We start from the raw sequence: 20,303 nt of genomic DNA on the forward strand, positions 1-20,303 counted from the left end.
TTTCTGAAAAGGGATCAACCGCTGACAAGTCACGTATGGGTTTGACACAATAACTTCCAATTGCTTTGCATTATGCTCTTCCAATATGAAGTTTGGCATTTTTGGAGGCACTTCCATTCTGCAGTACCAGCCGCCTCTGATAGTCATACCATTGATCTTTCCTAATTAAATGCGTGTTCAACCTCAGTACCCTCAGCACCTTTGCTCTGGCAAGAAAGAACATGGCGAGTGTAATCTCCGGTGGGGTCCCTCAATAGGAGTTCAAAGTAATATTTGAGAGATGCAGATCCAGGCAGTCGATGTGATTGTCGTTATCAACATCTTCCACCGGGCCTAATATGCACTGCAAAAGAAGAGAACGTGTTAGTGCCTACATGCAGTTTTGAACACTGCTACACGCCCATTTGGTTTGCAGGATTTGTAAAATGCACCAACGTGCCATCTTCGATCTGTCATGATTAACATGGGCATTAATTTGATTACAATCTAGAAACATGTAGCCTTCTTCACAAGAGGTTGGATTGGATGAAAAATTCCCTAAGAAAACTAGTACAGATGAATCCAAAGGAGAAATGCTCATGCACGATTGTAACCATATGAATCAAGCAACCAATATGGGGTGGGGGTGTATGTCCTAAAATCCTCCAAAATTCCTTCAGAAATTGTAGTACATAGTCATTGTAAACTTGGGAAAAGGTGCAAAAAATTGAACTCCCTTATGGTTAACATTTAACAGGAAAGGAACATCACCTCGATATACAGCTTCTTCAGGCACGGAAAGCATCTCAGGCAACTGAAAACTTGGTCCAGGTTGGGGACGACGGATTCTAGTGCTAAGACCTTCACTGTGCCCAGAGTCTGGGTGAATCTTCACTGGATGACAGATGAGCATACATCTTCAAAACTAGAAATAACGTTGATATCAAGAAGGAGAGGTATATAAGGCGACTGTTGTACCTAAAAGTTGTAGTATTTGACAGACGAGTAGCCCACCACTTTCAATTTCGGCGCAGAAATGACATTGATTCTTGTTGGACCTTGTTGATCAACTACAAGTAATCTCTCAAGTGAAGGTGTGTCCTGGATGACCATCTTGTGGTCCACCTTTTGTGATCTATCATTGCAGAACCAACAACACACATAAATAGTGCGGAGAGTCCTGGAGGTGATGTGCAAGGTACTCGACCAATTAATCGCCTGAAGACGAAGTAACTCGAGTGTAGTACAGCTACGGAAAGGGCGCTCCATGTCATCCTTTGGGATGCAGACGACTATGAGCTTGAGGTGCTTCAGTCGTGGTAGAAAAAGAGCGGGCGCGTCATTAAGGGGGGTGGTGGAGGAATGGCAGTTCATGAACTTGGCGAGGCGCAACGTGGGCGCGAAGCGGAGCACAAACATTGGCAGCAAGCTCATATGCCCATCATTATAACTTATCTTCTCGAGCTGATCTATGGCGCGGGATCGGAACAACTCGTCAAGCTTGGCTCACTCCTTGCCATTGGAACGGAACTTGCCCGCGATAAGGCCTTTGATTGGGCCATGGTGACTGCCGAGGATCTGGGAGAATGCATCCAAGCTTTGGCGATAGCCATGGCAGAGCTTGTGGGTGTGGAGGAGGTCGACAGGGGTGCGGAGCCATAGGGTGCGCCACCGCCGGGAAACAGCGGCTGTCCTCACCCGATTTCTGATTGGGAGGAGGGATATGATGACTATCAACATATCATCGGGGAGGTTGTTGATGAAGTCTAGGCCTGCTGGAGTCGCTTGCGGTTCTTTCTCACCCACCTCCGCTTGTTGGCAGCCTTGTTCTCCACCTCGTCGGCGGGGACGGGAACCTCTGTCTCCATATTCACGCCGTGCTCCGGTGCTTCAGCAGCCCCGACGTTGCCACTCCCTCCGATGGGGCGCTTCGGCGGCATCCTCGTACACTAACGGCTTTGAGGACTCAAAGTGGCGTCGAGGATGCGGGCAGAGAGAGAGAGGAATTGTGTGTGTGGAAATGATGGGGGGTGCGTCCGCTCGGCGACGCCATTAATATAGACCAGTGAGAGCGAGGCGGGCGGTGGTCTAAGGCTGTCTCGCTTCCCAGTGAGAACGACTACTTAATCTCTAGTATGAATGAAATCTATGCTTAATCACTAAATTTTAGTTGCAAAAAATAGATAGTGATATTGATTTTTAGCCGCATATTTTGACAAATTGCAGTGTCTCTTGGCTTAGCACCGAAGTCTGGCTTTAATTTGCATACTATAATCTGAACCGTTTGCGTTGAAGAGATGCATAGATCCTGCGTTGAACAGCACGGACTGCGCTCGCACGCCTCCTGTTCAGTCAAGTAGCTGTCCACACGTCACCTCCTATAGCCATTAAAACGAAGACACATGGCATCACGTGAATGTTTAACCGAACGCACACGGTTTGAATTATACAAACGTTTGAGATATTAAAGTTGCAGCTATTTTTTTTCAAAATGCGTTTGTTGGCTGTCATTATTCGAGTGCGCCTTCTCTCAAAATGGACATGAAAAATACCACAGCATGTCGGGTGCCCTTCCATGATAGCATTCCAAGTTTCATGAATTTCAGACGAGTTTTCGATTTACTAGAATTTAAAAACCAGGCATCTCAATGTTTTGCCCGCAACCAACAGTGCCCTAGTGTTTGAAATTCAGTCCCATTTCTTGCATGGGACCTAAGCATGCACCCAAGGACACATATTTGATTTTTCAACCAATTTATATGCACTGGAGCATGCACATGTAGTTCAAATTTGAATTATGCACATAAATGCATTGAAAACTCAGTTAATGCATAAAAATGTCCAAACGAACCCCGAAAAATCACAAAAATTCACACAACACTCTATTGTTCTATGTTGACATGAGAAAAAAACTTGAAAGCAATAAGAGGCAATCGATATCATTTCGTCCCCAAAGGTGGGACATTCCCTATCGAAAACCATCATGCATGTTGTGAGAAGCTCCGGTTTGTGACAAGCATATACCCCAAACCTGCTCCAAATGGGACAAAATTTGTACCACGGCATGTTGATGCCCTTCCATGATAGTATGCCAAGTTTCATGAATTTCAGATGAGTTTTGGATTTACAAGAATTTAAAAACCAGGCATCTCAATGTTTTGCCGGCAATCAAGGGTGCCCTTGTAACACCCACAATGCGGCTATATCTCCCACATGTCGGGTCACGACTTAGGGGCATAGCCGCATGGTCGGTGTGTCGCAAAAGGGGTTATCTTTACACATCCCATGTACTGAATAAGAAAGGGATAAAGAGTCAGCTTACAATCGCCACTTCACACAATACATAAATAGCCCATCAACCAAGGTACAATCAAAGGTCTGACTATGGAACCAAAATAAAGAAAGACAACTCCAAATGCTAGATCCCCGATCATCCCAACTGGTCTCCACTACTGATCAATGGGAAACGAAACAAAACAACGATCAAGATCTTCATCGAGCTCCCACTTGAGCTGGTTTGCGCCACTTGCACTATCATCATTGGCACCTGCAACTGTTTGGAAGTATCTGTGAGTCACGAGGACTCAGCAATCTCACACCCGCGAGATCGAGACTATTTAAGCTTATGGGTAGGAAAGGGTAGTGAACTAGAAGTGATCAAGAAGTGATCCTGAAACTACTTACGTTCAAGCATAACACAAGAACCATGTTCACTTCCCGGACTCCGCCGAGAAGAGACCATCACGGCTACACACGCAGTTGATGCATTTTAATTAAGTCAAGTGTCAAGTTCTCTACAACCGGACATTAACAAATTCCCATCTGTCACATAACCGCGGGCACGGCTTTTGAAAGTTCAAACCCTGCAGGGGTGTCCCAACTTAGCCCATCACAAGCTCTCACGGTCAACGAAGGATATTCCTTCTCCCGGGAAGATCTGAGCAGTCTCAGAATCCTGGTTACAAGACATTTTGACAATGGTAAAACAAGACCAGCAAAGACGCCCAAATATGCCGACAAATCCCGATAGGAGCTGCACATATCTCGTTCTCAGGGCACACCGGATGGGCAAGACGTCGGGTTGGCATAGACCCTGGTTGCCTAGGGGGCGCTGGACATCGCCCAGGTTGGACCAACGCTTAGAGAAGCACTGGCTCGGGGGGGAGGGGTTAATATAAAGATGACCCTCAGGAGCGCGACTCCCAAGGGAAAAGTATAGGTGGTGGTGAGGCAAATGGTAAAACCAAGGTTGGGCCTTGCTAGAGGAGTTTTATTCAAAGCGAACTGTCAAGGGGTTCCCATAACACCCAACCGCGTAAGGAACGCAAAATCAAGGAACATAACACCGGTATGACGGAAACTAGGGCGGCAAGAGTGGAACAAAACACCAGGCATAAGGCCGAGCCTTCCACCCTTTACCAAGTATATAGATGCATTAATTAAAATAAGAGGTATTGTGATATCCCAACATATCCATGTTCCAAACATGGAACAAACTTCATATCCACCTGCAACTAGCAACGCTATAAGAGGGGCTGAGCAAAGCGGTAACATAGCCAAACAACAATTTGCTAGGAAAGGAGGGTTAGAGGCTTGACATGGCAATATGGGAGGCATGATATAGCAAGTGGTTGGTATCACGGCAAAGCGATAGAGCGAACAACTAGCAAGCAAAGATAGAAGTGATTTCGAGGGTATGGTCATCTTGCCTGAGATCCCGCAAGGAAGAAGAATGAGTCCATGAAGAAGACAAACGGACGTAGTCGAACGGATCCTCACAAACGCGATGTTATCGGAACTAACCCGAAGAAGCAAAACCGGAAAGAAGCAAATGACATGGTAAACAACCATCACATAAACATGGCATGATGCACAACCAAGTATAATGCATGTCTAGTTTAATGAGGCATGGCATGGCAAAGTGCACAAGCAAAACTACAAGTTTAGTGGAGCTCAATATGCAACAAGTTGCATATTGACGAAACACCACAAAAATTATTTAGTTCTCTCCCGTTTAAGTACCCAACAATATTAAATGTTGTTAAACATGGCAAGAGGTGAAGCATAATAAAAGTACCTATCTAGGCAAGTTTAAATGAGGCCGGAACAACAAGCAACAAGTCTGGAAAATCCTCATGTGCAATTTATGGGTTTGCTACTGTTCTGCCCTAAACACAATTTTAGAGTTTTTAAGCATGCAAAGTAAAGCCACCATGTTAAACTATGCATTTTTCAAGCAAGTTACATACATAATTTATTTAATTCGGAGCTACGGTTAATTAGTTATGAATTAAATCATTTTAACATGGCATTTAAGCAAATTAATGCAAACAACATTTTAAACATGGTTGAAAGTTGAATATTATTAATCTACACAAAATTCTAAGCATTTTACATATAAAGTTTGTTTTAATCCGATGCACGGTTTATGAGTTATGAAATGCATGAAGCTTAGGGTGTTTTCTGTAAAACATGTAATTCACTGGTTATTAGACACATTCGCAGCGGGGGGGACCACATCGGGCCGAATCTATCTGTCCAAGAGGAGCATACAGAATGCGAGCCTGCTCACCTTGGGCAAAGGCCCGGTACGGTGGAGGAGGAGGCAGGCCGCTGGGTGGGCTGAATGGGCCTTGAGATATGCTGGGCCGGCTGTGTCCTGGTTGACGCCTTGACCAGATCGAGCGAGGAGTCAATCAACGACGAAGCGGAACTTGGCGCTAGGGTTGTCCTCCTCGCGTGTGATGATGAAGCAGAAGGGAACGGCGGTGCTGCCGACGACGGGAGGCGGCGGGTCAGCGAGGAGGTGACACGGTCAATGCTCTGGCTCGATCGAGCAAGGGAGCTAGGGCTGTGCGTGTGCTTGCATGCACACCTGTGTGTAGGAGGTGTGCGGCACCGCAGTTGTTCGAGGCAAAGCAGGGGCACGATTCAAGCGAAGCAGAAGCAACAGCGGCGGGGCTTGGAACTTCAACGGGCAGGCGAGGTGGAGGCCGCCGGGAACGGAGCAGAACGACGCGGCATTGGATGGATCAGGCGAGGAGCTGCCGGATCCGGCGATGGATGACACGCTTGGGGCTGCGGTTCACTCGAGGGGCTTACCAACATCAATGGGGCAGGGCGCCGTTGGCTTGGCGCGGGACTTGGCAAGGCGGCAACCTGCAGGGCTTCACCGGCGTCTGCACTCGCCGGAGATGGCGACCGAAGGCGGGGGAGGTGGAGCAGAGGCAAGCCGGCGGCGTCGGGATACTCTTGGCGGCCTTGGCGTTCGTCCATGGAGGTCCCAGGGCCCTGGCTGTGCGGCTTCGGTGATGGGATCCTGGTGGCTTCGGTGGCGCGTGCTGCCGAAGTGGAGGCAAGGCGGCGGCTGGATGGATGTGCGGTGGAGGCAGAGAGTGGAGGCGGAGGGGATTGGATCGGGGGGAAACAGTGGAGGCGCTGGGTTGGTTCGATCGGATCTGGGAGGATCCCGAGGTGGATGCGGGAGTGTGGCGGCGGTGGGTGAGGGAATGATGGGACAGCTCGCCTAAAATTTAGGGTTGCTCTCTTATATACATTATTGGATTAGGTTAGGGGGTATATGGTCCGTCCGATCGTAATCGGGCGGTCGAGAAAGATAGGCTAGGGAGTCCAAATAAGAAAACGATGATGTTTTATAGATGTTTGGGGATGATCCGAATCCAACAGTGATGACTGCCCGGGTCGGGTCTGGGACAGCTTTGGGACGCGCGCGTGAGGAGGTCCACGGGTTGACGAGAGAGCTTAGGTTAGGCCTGGAGGTAGGTAGTGGTCTGTGTAGACGGTCTAGGGAGGAAAGAGAGGGAAATCCCGGCAACAGTTTTCGGAGACCGAAAACGTCCGATGTATGACCGACTATGATGCCGCTATATATATACGTTGCGGCATCAAATGGATTCCGAATGCGATGAAATTTGACAGGCGGTCTATCTACACTATAATAAGACCGTACACCAACTTTCATCCCATTCCGAGAACATTTTCCGGCCACTTATAAAATAATATTTTGGAGGTGCCGCGGGCGCGTGAGAGTGTATCTGGGCTCAGAACGGACAACGGAAAAAAGGGGAGACCGGGACGGATGCAAGTTTTGAAAACATGATGATGCAATGCACATGATGACATGACAAGATGCAACACGCAAGCGAATGACATGGCAAAGACAGCGAATAACTGGAAGTCACCTGGCACATCGGTCTCAGGGCGTCACAGCCTTGGTGTTTGAAATTCATTCCCATTTCTTGCATGGGACCTAAGCATGCACCCAAGGACACAGATTTGATTTTTCAACCAATTTATATGTACTGGAGCATGCGCATGTAGTTCAAATTTGAATTACGCACATAAATGCATTGAAAACTCAGTTAATGCATAAAAATGTCCAAACGAACCTCGAAAAATCACAAAAATTCACACAACACTCCTGTTGCTCTATGTTGACACGAGAAAAAAACTTGAAAGCAATAAGAGGCAATGGATATCGTTTCGTCCCCAAAGGTGGGACGTTCCCTAGCGAAAACCATCATGCTTGTTGTGAGAAGCTCCGGTTTATGAGAAGCATATACCTAAACCGGCCCAAATGGGACAAAATTTGTACCACGGCATTTTGATGCCGCTCCATGATAGCATGCCAAGTTTCATGAATTTCAGATGAGTTTTGGATTTACTAGAATTTAAAAACCAGACATCTCAATGTTTTGCCGACAATCAACGGTGCCCTGGTGTTTGAAATTCATTCCTATTTCTTGCATGGGACCTAAGCATGCACCGAAGGACACATATTTGATTTTTCAACCAATTTATATGCACTGGAGCATGCGCATGTAGTTCAAATTTGAATTATGCACATAAATGCATTGAAAACTCAGTTAATGCATAAAAATGTCCAAAAGAACCGCGAAAAATCACAAAAATTCACACAACACTCCTGTTGTTCTATGTTGACACGAGAAAAAAACTTGAAAGAAATAAGAGGCAATGGATATCATTTCTTCCCCAAAGGTGGGACGTTCCCTACCGAAAAGCATCATGCTTGTTGTGAGAACCTCTGGTTTGTGAGAAGCATATACCCAAACATGCCCCAAATGGGACAATATTTGTACCACTGCATGTTGATGCCGCTCCATGATAGCATGCCAAGTTCATGAATTTCAGACGAGTTTTGGATTTACTAGAATTTAAAAACCATGCATCTCAATGTTTTTCTGGCAATCAACGGTGCCATGGTGTTTGAAATTCATTCCCATTTCTTGCACGGGACCTAAGCATGCACCCAAGGACAAATATTTGATTTTTGAAGGAATTTATATGCACTGGAGCATGTGCATGTATTTCAAATTTAAATTATGCACATAAATGCATTGAAAACTTAGTGAATGCATAAAAATGTCCAAACGAACCCTGAATAATTCCAATTCTTTTATGATCACTATAGATAAAAGGTCTAGCAATTCAAACACCATCCATGGCCATTGTGACCCCATTATGTAATTCAAATCAAGGCAAAAAATCAAGTAGACCCCCACACAGTTTATTATAACCAACCGTGTGAGATGCAACACAAAATATCTTCGGACCATGTCTGAATAAGGGACTGTGTCTGATGACACTTTGCACGCCAGTTTTTTGTCTGAAGCAATTCCAAATTTTCGGCTTCCGCGGAAATATCTACCTCCCCACCCCTCCCCCTTACCAAAAGCCACATTCCTCCTCTTTCCGCCTTCCTTTCCAAGTTGAAACCTTCACTCCTTGTTTGCAGCGCCGCCTCCTCCTCGTCGGCGACCCTCCTTCACGCTGCTCGGCCTCGCCTATCCAGGCATGTAATCCACACCCGAACCCCATCCTCCTCCTCCTTCCACATCCCACATGCCCCGACCACCGGCACGAGCACGACACCTTCCACCCAAATTACCGACCCCTCCACCAAATAAGCGCCGGCCTAAGCCATGGTGCACCCAGTATAGCCAGGACCTCAAGGAGCATTTGGCAGCGGAGAAGCAAATAGCGGCCGCATGCGCGGATGAGGTCGCGATGGCTGCCATTCGTGCCGACCCCCAGATCTTGGAGGAGCACCTCGCCGTCGAGGCCACCATTGATGCCTTGCGTGCTGACACCGCGACGCGGTTGGCTGCTTTAAACGACAGTTCGTGGCGTTTTCTCGAGGCCACTGTCGGTGCCTTCGACGAAGACTATGAGGTGTTTTCTCAGCGTGCACGTGCTTACCTCATATCGAGAGCCAGAAGGTTGGTGCCCGGAGCAGCTCAGGCAACTCACCACTACAACGAGTGCACCCATGATGCGGAGGATGTCGTTGTCAAAACTGGCGGATCTCTGGTAGGGGGTCTCGAATTGTGCATCTAGGATCGATGGTAACAGGAGACGGGGGACATGATGTTTACCCAGGTTCGGGCCCTCTCTATGGAGGTAATACCCTAGTTCCTTCTTGATTGATCTTGATGAATATGAGTATTACAAGAGTTGATCTACCACGAGATCGTAATGGCTAAACCCTAGAAGTCCAGCCTATATGGGTATGGTAATGAGAATATGTGGTTTCCTTTCCAGACTATCCCCTTCGGTTTATATAGACACCGAGGGGATCTAGGGTTTACATGGAGTCGGTTACATAAGAGGGAATCTTCGGTCGCCAAGCTTGCCGTCCACGCCAAGTAGAGTTCAATCCGGACACGGTGCAGTCTTCGGCCTTCATGTCTTCATAGCCCATCAGTCCGACCCATGGATAACCGGCCGGACGCCCGAGGACCCCTTCGTCCAGGACTCCCTTAGTAGCCCCTGAACTTGGCTTTCAATGACGAGGAGTCCGGCGTGCTGATTGTCTTCGGCATTGTAAGGCGGCTTCCCCTTTCTACGAACTCCAAGATAGTCTTCGGATGCAATGATAGTATCCTAACCTGTTACACACACCATACACAACCGCAGAGAGAATATAATATTTGCATGAATCTAATCTGTTGATAGCTTTTTTCCAACACGACATCACGTCTGTCCGGTTATAATTTGGAACCGTTTTTTTCTGCCATTCCACGCTTCAAGACGCGGTTGCTATTGGCACGTCTTGTCGAAACAGAGATCGTGCCCCCTTATTGCGGGATTCTCATCAATGCAGGCATGGGTAACTTAACCGTGCCATTTATACAGCCCTAGGGAACAGGCGAATCCTAAGGCGAGTGAGGAGGCGTTTAATATTTGCTGCCTTTATAAGGGGATAAGGATTCCATCTTCCTCTCCTCACACTTTCTCTTTGTCTCCGCCTTTCCAATCTCAAGCTCCAGTGCCCAAGTTCTCATCTCCTTTCCACTCAAGCAACCATGTCCGGATCTGGTGGTCAGGGCAAGTGGATGGTCTCCTTCGTTAAGGAGGAGGACATTACTAAGCTCCGGGCGGCCAAATATTTGGCGAAGGAGATCGCCCATCGTCTGCCAGCCGAGGGACAAGTCGTCCCCATGCCGGAGCCCATAGAGAGGGTAGTATTCATCCCCCATTTCTTCTGCGGGCTAGGGTTTCCACTCCACCCTTTCTTCCGTGGGCTGATGTACTACTACAGGATAGATTTCCATGATCTGTCCCTGAATTCCTTCCTCAATATCTCGACGTTTATTGTCGTGTGCAAGGCCTTCCTCCGCATCCATCCCCACTTCGGGCTGTGGCTCAAAGTCTTCAACGTGAAGCCGAAGGTGGTGGATGGCCAGCACGCGGAGTGCGGTGGGGCCATGGTGAGCAAGCTATCCAACGTCTCCTGGCCCAAAGGCACCTTTGTGGAGATAGTAAAGGAATGTCAGAAGTAGTGGTTCTACATTACAGAACCTCGCGGCACCACATGGGCCGCGGCTGCCGAATTCTGCTCGAGTGCTCCCATGCGACTCACCTCCTGGGTCGAGAAGAGTCCGGACTGGTGTTCACCTAGCGAGATGATAGCGCCGCAGACGCACGTTCAAAGCATGGTGACCAAGGACGTCAAGCTCGTTGACGTTATCCAGGTGATGCTAATCCACCAGATTCTTCTGTGCCAGCGCCGAAGCCGCCCTTTATGGGAGTTTAATTCGAAGAAGCACCAGACCCTGAAAAGGCTCTTTGATACTTCTCCCGAAGGGGCCTGGAAGTTGCTCTTTAAGGGCAACGAGAAGCCACCGGCCACGGACTCAGACTGTGGTCACAATTGTAACCGCCCCGCTAGCAAGGTATGTTACTTTTGACATATTCCCAACTTAAATGTTTCGAGGATGATGTCTGAGATCTTAGTATTGCTCTCTCAGGACTGGGTGGAGAGGGCGAAGCGGATCCAGTGTCCGGCTCCGTTGCCCGAAGAACCAGTCATCCTGCGCTTGGCAAAGATGCTGGTATCGACGCCATATACGGCGCCGGAGAAGAAAGCCAAGAAGAAAGCCAAGGGGGCCAAGAGTGGCCCCCGTCGCAAGGGAACTTCGGACACAACGTTCGAAGACGACGAGGCCCATTCCTCTGTCCCTAAGGACAACGACGAGGAAGAGGAGGAGGAGGAGGAAAACAACCCTCCTCCCGAGGAGAAGAAGAAGATGGTGGCCTCGGTACATCTGGAGGCGAAATCACCCCAGCGGTCGACACCGCGTGGGACGTTGACAGTAGCCCGGAACGTCGCCCCCGTACTAGGCCCCAGGCCGCATCGTAAGTGACATGCCTTATTTATGTGCACATCCAGCCCTTTCTTTTTATTATTCTAACATGGTTAATCCACACTATTGCAGTCTGGCCCGTGACCTTATCCAGCGATCCTCGTTTGGAGATTCATTGGCTCCGTCGGAGATGGCGAGAATGTCGCCATCGCCTGCTTACTCCCCCGGGGCCAGGGACGACACCGAAGTGTTCTCCCGGAGGACCGCTCCGAAGGGAGGAGCCCAAGACGTTGTCCGCGAGGCGCCACAAGGCGGGACCTCCACTGCCGGACACATGAGGGAGTCAATCCCCATGGAGACTGGCAAAGAGGGTCGTATCTAGTTCGGACCTCAGCCGAATACGATTCCAGAGACCAATATGGCTCCAGAGTCGGGTGAGCAGCCCCCTTTGAAGGAGGGGTGTGTGTCGCCTCCACCGGTGGCTCCTGTCCATCCAGGAGCGCCAGATGACCTGATGGGGGCGCTACGAAGCGCCTCTATCATGGACGAGCACCGTATCCTTATGGGTGCGGTGATCAAGAAGGTTCAGTCCGCCAAGAGCGGACTGAATGAAGCCTGCAGCAGCCAGTTAACAGGTTTCGAGGTAAGAAAGAGAAAAAACCCGTAGTCTATAGCCCCTGAGATGTTGTCCGGTGTTCGGCGAGGAGAACCGGACAGGGGATCAATCCTTAATTATAAGAGGCCGATTGAATATGTGTCGATAAGCAGGCGTCCCTATTAGCCGGGACCTCGCATGCTGCCGAGGTCTCTGAGCTGAAGCGAAGGCTGGAGCGAACCTAGAACGAGCTCGACGAAGTTAAGGTTCAGCTCCAGGAGAAGCAAGGTGAGGAACGACTTGCCATATGTTCGGGAAAAGATAAGTGCTATATATTGACAGCGGTATTGTGATATGTGCAGAAGCCGCGACCGAGGTCGAGGCCCTGAGGAAGGCCCTGGGCGAGGCCGAGGAGCAGGTTGTCCAACAGCAAGCCGCCCGTAAGAAGCTAATGGCTCGGGTCAAAGAAGTCCACCAGGAGCTCCAGGATGTGGTGAAAAAATGCGAGGCCTTGGAGCATGATGCGTCGGTTCGAGGGACCGAACTCGCCAAGGCTTGTCAGAGTGTGGAGACCACACGGAATGAGGCCCAGGCCGCCCTCCAGGAGATCGAGGAGGCCAAGAAGATCACAACGGGTAAGGCATTTAAGATTTAAAGCAAGTATGCGGAGAAGCAATACCTTTTACTAACCCGGGTTCAGAGTTCCCCAGGGGCTTTTGTGGATTTGCTACGCAGTGTATCAGATGCCGTGGAGTTTTATCGAGCCGAAGGAGGGGGTTCTTCGGAGAGGCTCTTCTGGTCGCAGTATGCGGCACCAGAGCATCCCGTGTCCTTCACCAATCAACTGAAACAGCTGGTGGAGCTGCATAGGGTGGCCGAACTAGCCATTAAGGATTTGATAATCCGACTGTGGCCAGCCGAAGCTATGCCTAGCAGCTACTTCGGACTCGTGAGGCAATGGTGAACGCCTGTCCTCGACTGGATGTTATCAAGCGCTCTGTCTGTATTGAAGGTGCCCGTATGGCCTTCGCTCGCTGCAAGATGTGGTGGGCGAAGATGAACGTTGTTGAAGTCGCCAGCGGGCCGCCGAAGGGCAAGGAGCACCGCACACCCAAGCGATATTTCGAGGATGTCGTAGAAGGGTCTTGACTTGTAGCGGTGCAATGTTCGCAGGACATTGTATTTGAATAAATGTATTCATGTTGCCTTTGTCTTGTATTATGGGAACAAAGCCAGTTTTTGTAAAGTAATTTTATTATGCTTTGAATTGTTTCCTCCTGTACAGCTGTGTTGTGTGTAATCTGAGGGTTGGCCAGTCATCGGCTTCTGCCCTCACGTAGATAGTACCGAGGTGTTCGGGATGGAATCTAAACAATCTTGATCCAATTACATGGTCCTTGAAGGAGTTGTTTAGCGCAACGAACAAGGCAATCAGACTTTATGGCTTTAACGCCCTCACTTAGCCATAGGAGTTTTATAATAAAGCATGGGCGCAGCCTTTGGTTTAAGCCAGAGTACTATCAGCATCTGATCAGGAAGTGCCGATCTCTCGCGTAACGCAAAAGAATCTCCAATGATTTGTAACCCTCGAGTAGCTGACCGGCTCTCGCCACATCATGACAGTCAGTTTTTAGCTTTCTCTACTGAGGTGCTCGTCTAGTCAAAGCCAGGGCACAATCGCAGTAGTTCTTCCTTTACTACCCTAGCCGATGGAGCGGAACGTAGGGTTGCAAGCACAGGAGCCGGGCAACCCAACTATTGACCAAAGACATGATTCGGAGCCAATGCATATAATGCTAAATTCGGGGTGCCGAACTTTTATGTAAGAAGTGTTTGAACTGTGCTGTCGTATTGTGGGGCGACAGGTAGCCCCTGGTGAATATGAAACGTAAAAGAGTGTCGATGCAACAAATAAGCAGATCGAAATAAAATGAAGTAAGAAGCGAAAACCACAGAAACTAGGCCACGAACCATTTTTATTATAACTGGATGGGTACGCCAAGGCGTATCTTGTACAGATGGTGCGAGAAGTATCTGGCCATTTAACATGCCGGAATCAATAGGGCGCAACGTGCGGGTCCTGGGAAATAAGTATGAATATCATCAAGAAGAACGTGTAAAGGTTACCTTACACACCTCTGTTGCTTGCCTCCATTGTATTCCAGTCCTTCTAAAGGGCTTGATATCAGGCCCGCGGGAAAAAGGTGCCTGAAAAAAGAAGTGAAAGTATGTGTGTCCGGGATCGGTTTTGCCGAATTGTAGAACCCGAGTTATCTCATGCCGCTGTCGATGTCCATGGAATTTTGAGTGCGTAATTGTGTACGCGTGGTACGAGTGCCACTACCTCATTGGGGCTAGGACGAAGGCCGAATTGCTAGTCGAGCTCTTGACGAGCTACGCTGTCCTGTTGCAGTGTAGTTCGGGCCCTCTTGATGGGATCCAGGGGCTCGGCTGCTGGATTATAATGCTGCTTGAGAAGGCCGCTCTGTACTTCTGCTGCTAGGGCGGCGGTTTGCTCCTCTGTTCGGTGGGAGCATTCCGTATTGCCATTGACTGTTATGACACCGCGTGGACCGGACATCTTGATCTTAAGATACACATAGTGTGGTACTGCGTTAAATCTGGCAAACGCGATTCGTCCGAGCAGTGCGTGGTAGCCGCTGCGGAAGGGGACGATATCGAAGGTTAACTCTTCGCTTTGGAAGTTGTCCGGAGAACCAAAAACCACCTCCAGCGTGATTGAGCCCATACAGCGGGCCTCTACCCCTGGTATGACTCCTTTAAAGGTAGTCTTTGTTGGTTTGATTCGTGAGGGATTAATGCATCACCATCCATCAGGTTGAGGCTGCTTCCACCATCCATCAGGACTTGTGTTAGGTGGAATCCGTTGATGATTGGGTCAAGGACCAGTGCGGCCGAGGCGTGGCGGATACTAGTCGGATGATCTCGTCGATCGAAGGTGATCGAAAATGAAGACCATGGATTGAACTTTGGGGCGACTGGCTCTACCGCGTAGACGTCCCTGAGTGCTCATTTGCACTCCTTTCTGGGGATGTGCGTGGTGTATATCATGTTCACCATTTTGACTTGGGGGGATTTCTTCTATCCCCCGGTGTTCGGCTGCCGTGGCTCTTCATCCTTGTCCTCACTTTGTGATCCCCTTTCTTTGTTTTCGGCATTCAACTTGCCAGCCTGCTTGAAGACCCAACAGTCCATGTTGGTGTGATTGCCTTGCTTATCCGGGGTGCCGTGAATTTGGCACGGACGGTCGAGTATGCGGTCCAGGCTGGAAGGTCCTTCGTTATTTCTTTTGTAGGGTTTCTTCCGTTGGCCGGACTTGGAGCCACTGAATCCGGCGTTGACTGTGGTGTCCTCGGTGTTGTCGCCGTTGCTTCGGCGTTTGTGTCTATTGCGCCGGAGCTTGCCAGTGCTGATCTTGGCCTCGGTGGGGCCTACCTCGCTGGCTGTGTTTTTGATACGAGCCAGCCAACTGTCCTCGCCTGCGAAAAAGCGGGTCATGAGTGCAGTAAGGGCTGCCATTGACTTTGGCTTTTCTTGTCCGAGGTGGCGTGCTAGCCATTCGTCACGGATGCTGTGCTTGAAGGCTGCTAGGGCCTCGGCGTCCGAACAGTCAATGATCTGGTTCTTTTTGGTTAGGAACCTAGTCCAGAATTTTCTAGCTGATTCGCCGGGTTGTTGAACTATGTGGCTTAGGTCATCGGCATCCGGTGGCCGGACATAAGTTCCTTGGAAGTTGTCGAGGAAAGCCTCTTCCAAGTCCTCCCAGCTGCCGATGGAGTTCTCAGGCAGGCTATTTAACCAGTACCGAGTTGGTCCTTTGAGCTTTAATGGGAGGTATTTGATGGCGTGGAGGTCGTCTCCTCGGGCCATGTGGATGTGGAGGATGAAATCCTCGATCCATACTGCAGGATCGGTTGTGCCGTCGTATGATTCGATATTGACGGGCTTGAACCCCTCGGGGAATTCATGATCCAGTACTTCATCTGTGAAGCAGAGCGGGTGTGCGGCGCCTCTATATCAGGCCGCATCGTGGCAGAGCTCCGAAGGAGTCCGTCTGCGGCATTCGGCTCGAGCGTGGTTAGGTTTGTCACGTCCGAATAGGTAGCCGTCGTTGTACCTCGAGGCACGTCCTCGTGATCCGTAGATCGATCTTGTGTGTCCTGCTCTACTATCCAGGGTCTGTCAGAGGTCATACATATGACTCCAGACTCTTCCGTCCCTATTTTGACGGGGTGGTGGGGCAGTCTGCTGTTCGGCATGAGTTGCCGCTTTATCCCGACCGCGGGGTGGCCGTTCCGCCACCCTGTCCCGACCACGTGGTGGTCGATCTGCATTACGCGAGGGAGATATGTGCTCCGACGCCTCCTCATCAAATTGAGGTAGCAGTCTGTGTTTTGGGTAGCTCTTGGCTGGGCGGTTGAGGCCGTACTCCTCGGCTGTCAGGACATCAGTCCATCTATCGACGAGCAGGTCTTGTTCAGCTTGAAGCTGCTGTTGTTTCTTTTTCAGGCTCCTTGAAGTGGCTATGAGCTGAAGCTTAAAGCGCTCCTGCTCGAGAGGATCCTCAGGCACGATGAAGTCTTCATTGCCTAGGCTTGTCTCCTCCTCGGAGGGTGGACGGTAACTATCATCCTCCGAGTCATCTTCTATGGCCTGTTCGTCAGGGTTGTCTTGCCTGCTGTCATGTTCTTGTTCGGATGTAGCCTCGATAGGGTCATCATTGTTTTCGGCGTCGCCCGGAGTACTATTTTCTCCGGTGCCAGTGTTGCCGTCCTTTGAGCGGCGGGGCTTGGGGCGGTGCTTCGGCCGCCAACGCTTGGACTGTGTCTCGGAGGTTTTATTCGCATCTGGCTCTTCTTTGTCGTCGCCAGATCCTTTAGGTGTATCAACCATGTACACGTCGTATGAAGAGGTAGCCGTCCAACGTCCAGTGAATGGCGGGTATTGGCCTTGCTCCTTGTCGGCATCGTCGTCCATACCGTCGATGTCTTCGGAGCCATAGTCAAGCACGTCGGTTAAGTCATCGACGGTGGCTATGAAGTGGGTGGCGGGTGGGAAGCAAGATTCCTCATCATCCGTCTGTATCTTGTACCAGACATAGTTCGGCTGTGAGTCCTTCTCCAAGGACAAATTCTTTAAATATTTTAGCACGTCACTGATACGTCTGCAACGTATCTATATTTTTTATTGTTCCATGCTATTATATTATCAACCTTGGATGTTTTATATGCATTTATTTGCTATTTATATGATTTTTGGAACTAACCTATTAACCTAGAGCCCAGTGCCAGTTTATGTTTTTTTCCTTGTTTTAGGCCTTCGAAGAAAAGGAATATCAAACGGAGTCCAAACGGAATGAAACCTTCGGAAAAGTTATTTTTGGAAAGAAAGCAATACAGGAGACTTGGAGTGCACGTCAGGGGATCAACGAGGAAGCCACGAGGCAGGGGGCGCGCCCACCCCCCTGGGCGCGCCCTCCACCCTCGTGGGCCCCTCGTGGCCCCCCGACGTATTTCTTCCGCCTATATATATCCATATACCCTAAAACTATCGGAGAGCAGAATAGATCGGGAGTTCCGCCGACAGAAGCCTCTGTAGCCACCGAAAGGCAATCTAGACCCGTTCCAGCACCCTGCCGAAGGGGGAATCCCTCTCCGGCGGCCATCTTCATCATCCCGGTGCTCTCCATGACGAGGAGGGAGTAGTTCTCCCTCGGGGCTGAGGGTATGTACCAGTAGCTATGTGTTTGATCTCTCTCTCTCTCTCGTGTTCTTGATTTGGCACGATCTTAATGTATCGCGAGCTTTGCTATTATAGTTGGATCTTATGTTTCTCCTCCCCCTCTACTCTCTTGTAATGGATTGAGTTTCCCCTTTGAAATTATCTTATCGGATTGAGTCTTTAAAGATTTGAGAACACTTGATGTATGTCTTGCCGTGCGTATCTGTGGTGACAATGGGATATCACATGATTCACTTGATGTATGTTTTGGTGATCAACTTCCGGGTTCTGCCCATGAACCTATGCATAGGGATTGGCACACGTTTTCGTCGTGATTCTTCGTTAGAAACTTTGGGGCACTCTTTGAGGTTCTATGTGTTGGTTGAATAGATCAAAAAATCTGTTTTTATCATTTACCTACTCGAGGACGAGCAGGAATTAAGCTTGGGGATGCTGATACGTCTCCAACGTATCTATAATTTTTGATTGTTCCATGCTATTATATTATCAACCTTGGATGTTTTATATGCATTTATATGCTATTTTATATGATTTTTGGGACTAACCTATTAACCTAGAGCCCAGTGCCAGTTTCTGTTTTTTTCCTTGTTTTATTTCGAAGAAAAGGAATATCAAACGGAGTCCAAATGGAATGAAACCTTCAGAAAAGTTATTTTTGGAAAGAAAGCAATACAGGAGACTTGGAGTGCACGTTAGGGGATCAAGGAGGAAGCCACGAGGCAGGGGGCGCGCCCACCCCCTGGGCGCGCCCTCCACCCTCATGGGCCCCTCGTGGCCCCCCTGACGTATTTCTTCCGCCTATATATATCCATATACCCTAAAAATATCGGAGAGCAGAATAGATCAGGAGTTTCGCCGCCAGAAGCCTCCGTAGCCACCGAAAGCCAATATAGACCCGTTCCGGCACCCTGCCGAAGGGGGAATCCCTCTCCGGTGGCCATCTTCATCATCTCGGTGCTCTCCATGACGAGGAGGGAGTAGTTCTCCCTTGGGGCTGAGTGTATGTACCAGTAGCTATGTGTTTGATCTCTCTCTCTCTCTCGTGTTCTTGATTTGGCACGATCTTGATGTATCGCGAGCTTTGCTATTATAGTTGGATCTTATGTTTCTCCTCCCCCTCTGCTCTCTTGTAATGGATTGAGTTTCCCCTTTGAAGTTATCTTATCGGATTGAGTCTTTAAAGATTTGAGAACACTTGATGTATGTCTTGGAGTGCGTATCTGTGGTGACAATGGGATATCACGTGATTCACTTGATGTATGTTTTGGTGATCAACTTGCGGGTTCTGCCCATGAACCTATGCATAGGGGTTGGCACACGTTTTCATCGTGATTCTTCAGTAGAAACTTTGGGGCACTCTTTGAGGTTCTATGTGTTGGTTGAATAGATGAATCTGAGATCGTGTGACGCATGTCATATAATCATACCCACGGATACTTGAGGTGACATTGGAGTATCTAGGTGACATTAGGGTTTTGGTTGATTTGTGTCTTAAGGTGTTATTCTAGTACGAACTCTAGGGCTGTTTGTGACACTTATAGGAATAGCCCAATGGATTGATTGGAAAGAATAACTTTGAGGTGGTTTCGTACCCTACCATAATCTCTTCGTTTGTTCTCCGCTATTAGTGACTTTGGAGTGACTCTTTGTTGCATGTTGAGGGATAGTTATGTGATCCAATTATGTTATTATTGTTGAGAGAACTTGCACTAGTGAAAGTATGAACCCTAGGCCTTGTTTCCACACATTGCAATACCGTTTGTGCTCACTTTTATCATTAGTTACCTTGCTGTTTTTATATTTTCAGATTACAAAAACCTTTATCTACCATCCATATACCACTTGTATCACCATCTCTTCGCCGAACTAGTGCACCTATACAATTTACCATTGTATTGGGTGTGTTGGGGACACAAGAGACTCTTTGTTATTTGGTTGCAAGGTTGCTTGAGAGAGACCATCTTCATCCTACGCCTCCTATGGATTGATAAACCTTAGGTCATCCACTTGAGGGAAATTTGCTACTGTCCTACAAACCTCTGCACTTGGAGGCCCAACAACGTCTACAAGAAGAAGGTTGTGTAGTAGACATCAGTCACCCAAAGGCGAGTGCTGGAAAAAGTCAACGGTGCTGAACTCGAAGATCGATAACCGATCTAGCTCGGTGTCTGCGGGCGTACACAATCTGGAACTTATAACCAGAGACGAGTCCGAAGTTCCGTTAAAGCAAATATTGCAGGGCGTCGAGTCCATGTGCGGCTCCAATGCCGCGTACTCTGCGCCTCGGATGGCTCGATCTGCTTTGGCTCTAAGGTCGTTGCAGCCGTAGGGACCATCTC

Source organism: Triticum urartu, chromosome 3 (genome assembly GCF_003073215.2).
Source record: "Triticum urartu cultivar G1812 chromosome 3, Tu2.1, whole genome shotgun sequence".
NCBI classification, from domain to species: domain Eukaryota; kingdom Viridiplantae; phylum Streptophyta; class Magnoliopsida; order Poales; family Poaceae; genus Triticum; species Triticum urartu.